Source organism: Hyperoodon ampullatus (genome assembly GCF_949752795.1).
Source record: "Hyperoodon ampullatus genome assembly, chromosome: 3".
Lineage (NCBI taxonomy): Eukaryota > Metazoa > Chordata > Mammalia > Artiodactyla > Ziphiidae > Hyperoodon > Hyperoodon ampullatus.
Window position 1 is genome coordinate 74,307,022 of NC_136916.1, and position 11,093 is coordinate 74,318,114.

Below are 11,093 nucleotides of genomic sequence, written 5' to 3' on the forward strand. Positions count from 1 at the left end.
GGGACCCACGGCCTGGGTCTGGGGACATAGGTGTTGGGCCAGCTCGGGTTTGGGGAATAATGAAGGGTCTACCTTTATATCTGCGCAGTCAGTCAGGATAAGATAAAGTCAGGGAAATCACAGCGCCAGTACCCTCTCCATCCCCAAAGCGGGGAGCTGCCCTGCTGTCTGCGTTACAGTGTACTTTCACAGGGAGGGTCATCACACAGCTGGTGCAGCTGGGTGGAAATCTGGATGTTAAAATAAAATACTGTCATGCAGTGCCCCTGGGCCCCTGCACAGTGTGTGGAGCCGGAGGGCGGCCGGGCAGCCTGCGTTAGCCACCTGACCCTTCCAGGCAGCCCAGAGGCCCAGGATGACTCAGGAAAATTCTCAGGGGTTCAGGGTTAGACGCTGCTGATGGCTCCAGTGAAAAAGCACTCACACTTGGCTAAACGTGCTTCGAGAGGCGAGAGGAAGCCAAGCCCAAGTTTCAAGTCTCAATACAAGGTTGCTATTTTCTTAGGAACATGCCTTTATAAGCAGTGACGGATGGACAGGCCCCATTGTGGCCCCTGGCCTCAGGGACCCAGTGCCGAAACTACTCTTCATCCACGCCTCCTCACCTCCTGACTCCAGACCTTGGGGAACCTTCCCTGTAGAAAGTCATCCCAGCTGGAGGAGACAGGAAAGCGCAGCCTGTGGTGAGAGCCCAGGCTGCAGGCTGGCTGCTGTCCTGTTCCACCCGGCAAGGCGCAGATGCCAGGTGCTCCCATGACCAGCGAGGCACAGGGAACAGGAGGCAGAACCAGTGATCAGAGTGGGTGCATAATGAGGGGCCCAGGAAACTGAGCTGGTGGGGGAGGGGTCGGGGTCACCCTGATGGCTCTGTGGGGTCTCTGGCCCTGAGGACACCCTCCTGCTTGGCAGTGGCCGCTCTCACCTCCCTCCCTGGTCATCCTGGGCTGGGACCCAGGGGCTGCCCGGGCAGCAGCGGGGCTGATCTCTTCATCCAGCTCTGCTTCTTGTAAATGTCTCCCTCCCATGGGCGGTGGTCTCACCTTGCTGCCCAATGCCCAGGCCATCCAAAGCAGAGCCCTGGCATGGGGCACGTGAGGTGGGCTACATGGAAAAGCCAGTGGGTGTTGCTCTCCAAACCTGGCAGGCCGCCATCCTGGGAAGATGCAGAGAAGGTGGATATAGGGAGGGGCTGGGGAGGGAGAGCTAAGCTGATGGGCAGCGAGCAGGGTCGAAGCCCCTTTACTAAGAGCTGACTCACACCACACAGAGCTCAGGGACTCACACTCCCGCCCTCGTGTGGGCCTCAGTCTCCTGCTGCACACAAGCTCTCCTGGGAGCAGGGGACGGGGGAGACTTAGGAGGCATACTGCCCTCGGCCTTTAGCTCCTACAGCCCTAGCCTAGCACCGGGGATAAGATACCAGGGAAGGACTCTGTTCATATGTACCCATGCTGCAGGGGGTGGGGTTGTCTGGGATGGCAGAACCCCAGAACCACTCTGCGGGGAAGAAGGCAATTCCCAAAGACAGTGGTGCTGAGCTGACCCAAGCGCCAGTGTCCCCACGTGGCCTATGACTCGACAACCTCCATGAAGGTGGCCCCGGCACGCTGCCCCTCTCCAAGTGCAGCATGGTCCTCCTGGCACTGAGAAAATGCTAACGGGCCTTGGAAAGGAGACAGAGTGCAGGGCTGCAGAGGTTAGGCTGGGGTCACTGAGAGACCTTCCGGTGCTATCTTCCTATTTTACACCCAAGGAAAGGGGACCCAGAGGAGTTACACATGTCCCTGTGGTCACACTCAAATTAGTCTCAGAGGCTCATCCTGCTGCAGCTCAATGTAGCAGAAGGCGTGCTGGGCCCTCCCATGTACAGGGAAGAGGGAGTTTGCAAAGTGAGGGGACAGGTGGAATTGGGTCTTCCTCATGGTGGGGACAGCGTCCTGAGGCGGCGGGCGCAGGGAAGGCTCCCAGAAGCAGTGGGCCTTGCCATAGAACGTGAAAGATGGATCAGATTTTATCAGCTTGAGATGGCAGAGGGGTCCCAGGTGGGGGCAGGAAGTGGGGGCAGCCTGAGCTACAGACTGTAAGTCCCTACTGGCCCCAGCTGGTTCCCTTTTCCTTGGAAGCACTGATCAAAGGTGAAATCAAATCTGCTATCGTTCCCTGTCTGGCTACCCTGTGGGGCTCTCAGCCCCAGGAGAGCAGCATCTGGTCCAGCGCCCAGCGCAGTGCCTGGCTACCACAACAACGGATGGACAGTGGACAGAGCAAAGCCGAATCAAGAGAGCCAGAGGAGCCTGGGAGGGGGTGGGGTGATGTCACTCAGGCTTTAAGTGGCCCTGAGGCGCTTCTGTGCCCTAATGCTCCCTGTAGATCTGGGCGCCAAGCCCGGGTCTCCCTCTAACCTATGCATGTCTTTGGGGGATTGAACAATCCTGAAAGTCAGCTTCCTCTTCTTTTAGGCAATGGAAACAGCAGGCTCTGGTCATCTGCACAAGGAGACTAAACGTGGGCTCCACTTCTCTGAGACCCTGAAGTCTGGGAAGAAGAACAGAACGTACCTCTTACCGAGTCACTTTGGGCGTACCACTTACCTGTAAAATGAGACAGTATGCAGGATATATCCATTTTTCTTCTCTCTCTTTTTTTAAAGCAGCAAGAATTCAGTGAACTTTCATTCAGAATTCCAATATATAAAAGAGACAAGAGCAGAGCTGCCTGGCTGAAGTTGGGGTGTGTGGGAAGGGGGATTGGACACGGGTCAGGAAGCCTGCCAGGTTGGCCTCCACCTTGCCCTGGTGGCTGCCTCCACGACCCTCCATGGAGCTGCAGGGTGCTGGGTACCCCAGCTTGAACATCAATCTGAAGGCCTAGACCTCTCTGGAACCAATTCAAATGTGGCAAATAGAGCTTCTAACAGGAAGCCTGACGCTCCCGCTGCCAAGAAGCCTTGTGCAGGCCTCTGCAGGTACCTGGAGCAGCGGCCCCTGGGTGTCTTCCACGGAGGGTGGGGCCTAGTGGAGACAAAGGCCCGGCAGGCCTGGGCCAACATGGGGAGGGCTGGAACCAGCCCCGAGGAGGCCCCTGGGCTGCTGGGTTCTCACGTTCTCTGCATCCTTGTCCCCGGGCTCCGCCCCTGTCATCCCCCCACACATAGGTGGCTGCTGTGTTACTGCCACCTCCCCCGGCACGTCCCCGCAGCTGGCACACCCTGCAATTACGGTTGCTGTTTCCCTGGCTCTCCATCCTGCCTGCCTCTCCTCCCCACTCTCTGCGGCTAATTGCTGGGTTTGCCCTTCACCGTTTCTGCGCAGTAACGCTAAGTCCCGTCCCCCTCAGCCACAGGGGCTCTCTGTTTCAGTAGCTGCAGAGAAAAAAAGAAATCAAGATGGTTTCAGCAAAGCATTTCCCTTAGCCTGGGAGAAGGGGGCATCTGTGAGCAGGTCCCCAGCGCTTCTCACACTGGAACCAGAACTTGAATGACCCCGGGATTTTGCTAAAATGTAGACTCTGGTTCTCCAAGTCCAGGGCAGAGCTGGAGACTTCGTGTGTCTGACAGTAATCTGCAGGCCTCGGTGTGAGGACAAAGGTGCCAGGAAGAGCGCAGTGGGAGGTGGGGGAGCCAGGACTGGCCAGGCGCCGGGAGCAAGTCCCCCCACCCCTGCCTGCACCTGAGCTGAACTGGGGGTTCAAGCCCGGGGACTCCCGGGTTTCGGTGAAGACCATGAAGGGGGTGCACTCGATTCTAGCCCAGGGCAGATGCTGCCAGGAGGGCTCTAGGAGAGATGGGGACCCTGGGGTCCCCCCTTCCCTCCCTGGTGAGAAAGTGTCACCCTCTCCTGAGAAATGGATCCTTCTGACAAATTCTTTCCAGAAGTATTTAATGAGTGTCTGTGGCATTCCAGGCACAGTTTAGGTTCTGAGGCTATAGAGTAAACAAAAGAGACCACGTGACTCCCTCCTGATGTTTCTGTTCTCTTGCTAGTGGGGGTGCGGAGAGATGCTGAAGAAGATAAATAAGTAAAATACAAAGTGTATTTCTGGCAAAGAAGGCATAGAGCAAAATAAAGCAGAGAGAGAGTTAGTGAATCCAGGCAGGTGTGCGGGGGTGGGGGGGTTGGGGGGGTTGCTATTTTAAATCGGGTGCCCAGGAGGCCATCCAGAGATCCCAGGTGGAATTTTAGAGGATGGATTTTTTTGTAAACCAAAGGTATAAGTTCTTTTAAAAATTGAAAAGCTGTCATTTCTGAGTGTGTGACAAAAACATGAACCCTCTGTGACAGTCTCGTTCTTCCCTTACTTGGCCACTGGGGTCTGCATGGTGGCCGCTGTGGAGTATGGAGGAGGGGCAGTGGTCAGGCTGTCCCCAGGCTGGCTGACTGGTCGTCAGGATGCTAGCAGGGGCAGGGATAGGAGATCAGCTCTGGGCCGGGTGCTTGGAATCTGTGTGTTATTTAGTGCTCTCCAGCATCTGGGGGGCTGTCCCCTCGGCAATGGGGCGCCTTCCTGGTTCTCTGCCTGTTCTAGGGGAAGGAAGATGGAGACTCTCACGGGCTCCTGCCCCCTCCAGCCACGGGGAGTGGCCATGCATGGCCATCTTTCTGATGACTCTGTGGAGTCCCTGCCCTGGAGAAGTTACCAAGAACCCCCCAGAGCCCAGCGAGGAGCCAGGTGGAGCCCCAGCACGTCCTGCTCGTGGGGGAGAGGCAGATTGAGCCACAACAGCTCTGATGTTCCAAATTTTCCATTTCAATCTGGCCATCGTGTGGCAAAGGAGCCTCTTCCCCAGCCATGCTGTCCCACAAGGGGGGGCTTCCCCTCCTCGCCAGGACCTGCCCTGCTTGCGGCCTCTTGCAGCCTCTGCCCTGAGTCAGGTTTAACCCAGGATGGAGGTGGGAGCAGAGTGAGAGGAACCAAACCAGGAAGCTGTAGAAGTAGCTTCCAGGGGGTGAGGGGCGCGGTTTCCTGAAGGCCGAGCACCCACACTGGGCTGGGCTCCTCCACCCTCTCAGGTCAAGGGGATTTCTCAAATACAGGTTCACTTGCTTTCCCCGGAGTCAGACCTGCGTTCAGTGATGCTCTCGCCCATCCCAGCCTCTCTTTCCTCTCACTGTTCTCCACTTAGCAGCTGGGAGGGGCAGCAATGTCCTGCTGGCCATGGCCCCATGAGAAGGGGGGACTGACTAGAGTGTCTCTGTGCCTGGTACATGTCCCTCTGGGCTCCCCAGCCAGCTTCTGGGCTCTGTCTGAGCCCCCCCGCCAACCACGGGGCACAAACCAGCTCCAGGCATGAGTGTGGCCGAGATGACCTCTGTCTTTGGTGCCCCTTCCTTGCCTCGATGGCCTTTTCATGTCCTGGGCTCACGCACGAGGGGCCACCCCTCCCCACATGGGAATGCCCATGAGTTGAGGCTCTACGAGCTGGGAGAAGGAGTGCCCAGCAGACAGGGCGGCAGTCAGCTGGGCTCGGGGGATGCACACAGCACTTGGGACCCGGAGTGAGTGCTGAGCGGGCAGAGGCAAAGCCCAGGAATCTGACTGCAGGGCAGGCAGCCTCAATCAGCACCCCGAAACTGGCTCCTTCCTGTGGGGGGGAACGGCAGAGCATGGCAGAGACCTGTGCCCCCCAACTTCTTCACCCTCTGCCAGGCAGCCGCCACTTACTGGGCACCCTCCCAGTTACAGCCCCTGGTCCGCTTCCAAGGGAAGAGACCCTGGAGGGACCTGTCTTGAGTGAGGAGCCTACCCTGGGCCACACCAATGTTTCCAGAATCCTTGGTTGTGTCCCATCCTTAGCCTATATGGTGGCTCCAGGGGAAAGAGAGAAGGACCCCCAAGAGCTGGGGAGGGCCCCCCTTCCCACACGCACTGTCCTGGGCAGGGCACCGCTCACCTGGCTGGGTGCCTAGGCGGGTCCAGGGCCTCCCACGGCCGCTCCTCTACCTCACCCCCCCACCCACCAGGCCACAGACCCCTCCCTGACCTCTCCCAGGAGGGCCTGGCCCCTCCCTAGTTTGTCACCCAGCTTGACCCAGGCCACTGGAGGGCCAGAACCCCTGTCTCCCAGCGCTAGCTGGGGGGCTGGGAGTGGCACCCACTGGTGGTCACTAATCCCAGAGAGCCCCTGTTTGGGGTCAGGTCAGTTCTGGGGTTCTGTATGGGGTGCCAGGGTGGCGACTGGAGAAAGTCCAGCCCTGTCCTCAGCTGCTGTGTCTGTCTGGTCCCCTGCTTCCTCAGGTGGGCCAACAGGCCTTCCCACCCATGCTCTGTCACCTGCAGCTACAGCCTTCCCTTGGCGGCTCCTGCCCACCCCCAGGTGAGGTCCTGAACCCCGCAGGAAGACTGGCCCGTCAGGTGTCTGCATGGCTGTGTGCACAGCAAGTCCCCAGCCCCTTGTGCTGTTCCCCATTAGGGAACAAGATGCGGGCTGGCGGGGGGGCTGTGATAATAAAGGCCAAGGGCAAAACTGGCACAGGGCATGAAAAGCAGGAAACAGCGGTCCCCCCACTAAAGGGTCTGGGCAATGCTCGGCTGAGCAGTCAGGTCCTGAGCCTGCCGCAGAGGCGGGCACTGAGCTGAGCACCAAAGCCACCAGCTCTGTGACCTCAGTTATGTTACTTAACCTCTTTGTGCCTCAATGTCCTCATTTGAAAAACCAGGAATGGATAAGGGAGCTGGGCGAGGATGGTAGGCATGACCGTGTATCGGTCACTGAGGAAGTGCCTGGCCCTTAGTAGGCTTTCAGTACATGTCATTGCCAGGTGATAGGGATGTGGGAGCAGCCAAGACCTAGGCGAGGTGATGTGCCCAAGGTCACAGCCAGCAGGGAGCTGGTCACACTGCCGAAAGCCTGCAGGAAATAGATGGGGACAAAACAGCACTGGTTTCCAGCCTCTCTCCACAGGAGAGTGGCTGAAGTTGACCTCACTACACAGAAATCAATAAGCAGGAGGCTGTTAAAAACCACCTCCCCCTCAGCCTGCTGCTGGCCGGGAGCTGAGGGATGCTCTTTTCATGGCCTACCCAGCCCGTGGGCACTTAGGGCCCGTCCACACAGGGTGTGCAGGGCACGCACGTGGGGCTCAGATGGACGAGGAGACAGGGCCTGGCCTGCAAGGTTATGCACGCACCTCTCAGCTCCCTGCTTAACACATGCCTTCCTGGGGAGAGGGATTTCTCCTTGACTGCTTCACATCCAGAGGAGATCATCCGCTCACAGCAAAAAATAAGGCAAGTGTGAAAACAGCTTTTTATGCCAAGTGGGGCCCACACTTCCAGGGGAAGCCTTCCCTGGAGGTCACTTGTTCACTGCAATTCCTCAGCCTGGCTTGAAATCATAGCCCCATAAGCGAGAACTCTTACAGCTGGGGCTAGACCCTGCAGTGAGTGGCTGTGGGGCTTTCCAAGTTGGGGCCCAGGCTGTGCACAGTGTTGCTGAAAGAACTGGCCAGGAAACTTAGGTCAGACCCACCAAGAACCTAAGAACCAGCATGTCCTGGGCATGGCTGGAAGGAAAAGCAGGTGATTTTTTCTAGGATTATTGAGAGTACTTGGACCTTGAACCTGCCACGATAGGCTAGGTTGTGCACTAGTAGCAAATACCCACCAAATCTCAGTGGCCAATAACAACAAAGGTTGCTTTCTTGCTCGTGGCACACGCCCATCGTGAGTTGGCTGAGGGGCTGAGCATCCTTGCTCTCCAGGACCAGGTGGACGGGGCAGCCATTTTCTTGAACTTGCCCCCTTCTCTTTCAGGGAGACCTCTGGAAGGTCTCACACCAGATGCTCCAGCCTGAGACTGTCACAGGTCAGTTCTGCTCATTGGTCAGAACCAGTCCCATGACCCTGTCCGAACATTTGGGGGTTGGGAAGGCAGTCCCACTGGGTGTCCAGTCACTGGGTGCTCAACAGCACTGATGACTGCCATCGGCCTGCTCTGGTGCTCAGGCTCCAGGAAACCCCCTCCTGCCACCACAGCCACACAACGGCCACATCATGGTATGTTTATGGAGCTCGAGGTCAGGCCTGCTCCAAGCCCCCTGGCTACACCACTGCTGTGAATTTCAGACATTCACTTTTGAGCTTCTAAGCATGTACTCAGATCTCCAGGAATTAATGCACTTTCTTATTCTTAAAAAAGTTGTGTGTGTATATATATATATATATATATATATATATATATATAACACAGGCATATAAATATATACAAATTATATATGGATATATACAATGTATACATATGTTCTATATATATACACACACATACAGTAAAGTTCTCTAAAGACCTCAAATTATACATATATGAGTGGACAGCAAAGTTGCTCTGGAAACCATCTTGCTCCAGTCTAGTCCTCACCAGGCAGATGATCAGAGGATAAAAATGGGGTCCCAGGAGATGGAAGGTGTCTGGTGTCAGCAGCTAGGACAGGGAGGTGCTGACTGCCGTTCCATCCTGGAGGATTTGGGCCCCTGCAAAGTGATGTCTGAAGCTTTGCTTTCCAGTAGCCTTCCACACTCAGGTCCCACTGAGATTGCTGCGCACTGCTCAGCCTCACCTGGAGCCACCCTGCCCCAGACCACACATTACTTCCTGGGGCCGTGAGTGCTCTGGCCACTTTAATCAACTTATTTTGCTACCACTCACAACCCAGAAAGCCCAAAGAGTTATACCCAGAGGGGTGCAGGTGAAACTGCCAACAGGTCCCTCTCTCCACCTGTCTCCAATCCAAGCGGACATTTTCAGTTGATTTTCTGTCCAGGAGAGCCTTTACACATCCACATCCACGCATTCATGTATTCACCCATCTACCCACCAATCCACCCACCCACCCACCCATCCATCCAACCATCCTTTCAGTCAAAAAATATTTTTTTCTTCTTCTAACTTACTGAGCACCTACTATATGCCAGGTGCTATGTTCACCAGCTGAGGGTACAATGATGACCAAGCTGAGACACTGGCCGCAAAGGAGAATAAATGACTCCTCTCTGATCCTTCCAGGGAGCAGAGTTTGATCAGAGAGAGAAGCCCAAGTGGTAAGAAGAGGGAAGGGGGAGGGGCACAGAAGAGCGAAGTTGAAGCTACAGAAAGTAGCTTTATCTACAATTCACAGAGCAAAAATTACCACCAGCCAACACCCCAGCCAGAGAGGAGTCTGGGAGGAGAGACCCCAGGACAGCCTAAGAGGGCAGGTGGGGGCCGTCCTCATCGGTCAGTGCAGGGTGAGGGCACGTGGGGTCCTGCCAAACCTGCTGACCAAGGATACTGGGAGTGAGGCGCCACCACTGATGAGGGTAAAGTCTGTTCTCTGAAGGTACGGGAGGAGAAAAATACAGTCTGAGGTCCATGGGGACCTTTGCTATGCAAAATAAGTCATGGTGACTACAAGTCAGATGTGCCACACTTGTTACTGAATTACCTGGTTGACTCTACATTTTAAAATGCAGTTTCTAGGCTCTTGTCACCTTCCATACAGCCAACCCAGTTGCTCTAACTTGAGACCCTTCCCCTCTGCCATCTCCCTAAGCTACTCCAGAATGAACGCGTGCAGGGGCCATTTCCCGGGTCAAAATCCACTGTGGCGTTGTTACCCTTCACTCAGACCACACTCTTGAGCCTTCACCACACCCCAGCCTGATCTGCTGCAGAATGCGACCCTCTGGCACATCTGCACTGTCCACAGTGCTGCCCTGTCTCTGCCGTCCCTTCCGAGTGGCTCTGCTGGCCGACATCCTCTCAGCTGCACCTGCTGCTCTCTGGGCCCTGTGACAGAGACCCTCCCCAAAGTGGTCCTCCAGAAGGGTGGCTTTGATTACAGTTGCATGATTATTGGCTGGCTTTGATGGCTCAAGAGAGTTCTAACCTGGGCCACCTTGCCTCCAAAACTCAGCAATAAACTCCTTTCAAAAAGAGGGAGGCCACTCAGCATTATGAAAGAGATGTCGGCTTCAGAACAGCTAGATTCTGACTCCACAATGCCATGACTTCACACAAGCTTCTCCTTCCTCATCTGGAAAATGGGACACTTCATAGATTCTGTGCACCCAGAGTTGGCCAAGAGGATCAAAAGAATGTGTCTCAAACTGTAAATACATTTCAGATGCTGGTGCTGTGACCAAAAACCTCTTCCACCTGCTCCATTTCATGGGAACAGCCCTGGGTATACATTAGGTGCTTAAGCAATGTAGGTGACGATGAAGCAGGGTTGTGACAAGTCAGATTCTGCTGAGGTGCTAACAGGCTGCACTGGGGGAAAGGCCAAGGGGAGAGGCAGAGCCAGGACAGGCGGACCTGCTCCTGGGGACCTTGGCTTGAAGCCAGAGCCTCTTTGCCTGCTCCCTAGTGGGGGCGTTGGAAGCTCCAGTAGGAGTAGCCTGGGAAGGAGCTCGAGAACGGAGCAGCAGCAGGTCCTGGGGTCCTGGGTCCTCTGTCTTCACGCCCAGGCCACGCAGATCTAAAAGGGCTTCTGTGGGTCTTGCAGCATTAACCCAGGGCCTGGAAACCTCCTTCCTCCTGGGGGGGCAGGTGGCATTCTCCCTGCCTGAGAGGGGCTGCCACCTTCCCCTCCGACTTGGCCCGGGCAGGGCAAGGCCCAGGCTGGGGGCCAGACCATCATGCCAATTTGGCACTTGGCCTGAGCTACAAAAACCAAGCTCAGTTGTAGGCGGGGAAGGCACTGCTGAAGCATTCTGGGCCCAAAAGGAGACAAGGGAGCCACCGCCCTCCACCCTGGCCCCCCACTCTCCATTCAAGGCCTCACTGTGGGTGTTGGTGACTCAGAGGAGGTTCTGGTTTCTATCGGATTCTTGAGGCTCAGGCAACCTGATCCTGAAACAATGACAAGCCTTGGAACAATCCTCCCCGGCTCCCCCAGAGAAGTGTTTCAGGTCCAGCCAACAATGCAGCAGAACGGAAAATGACGTTTCCAGGGAAAGGTCAGGCTCTAGGCCTCCTGCAGCTGGGAGCAGGTGACTGCATGGGCCAGAGGGCCAATTTCATGGCCTGGGGACACAGGTGGGTGGCAGTGACCCCGCAGATCAGCCTGGGCCCCGGCTGCTGAGTCTGAGCAGATGGTACCCGGCCCAGCCTGGCTGCG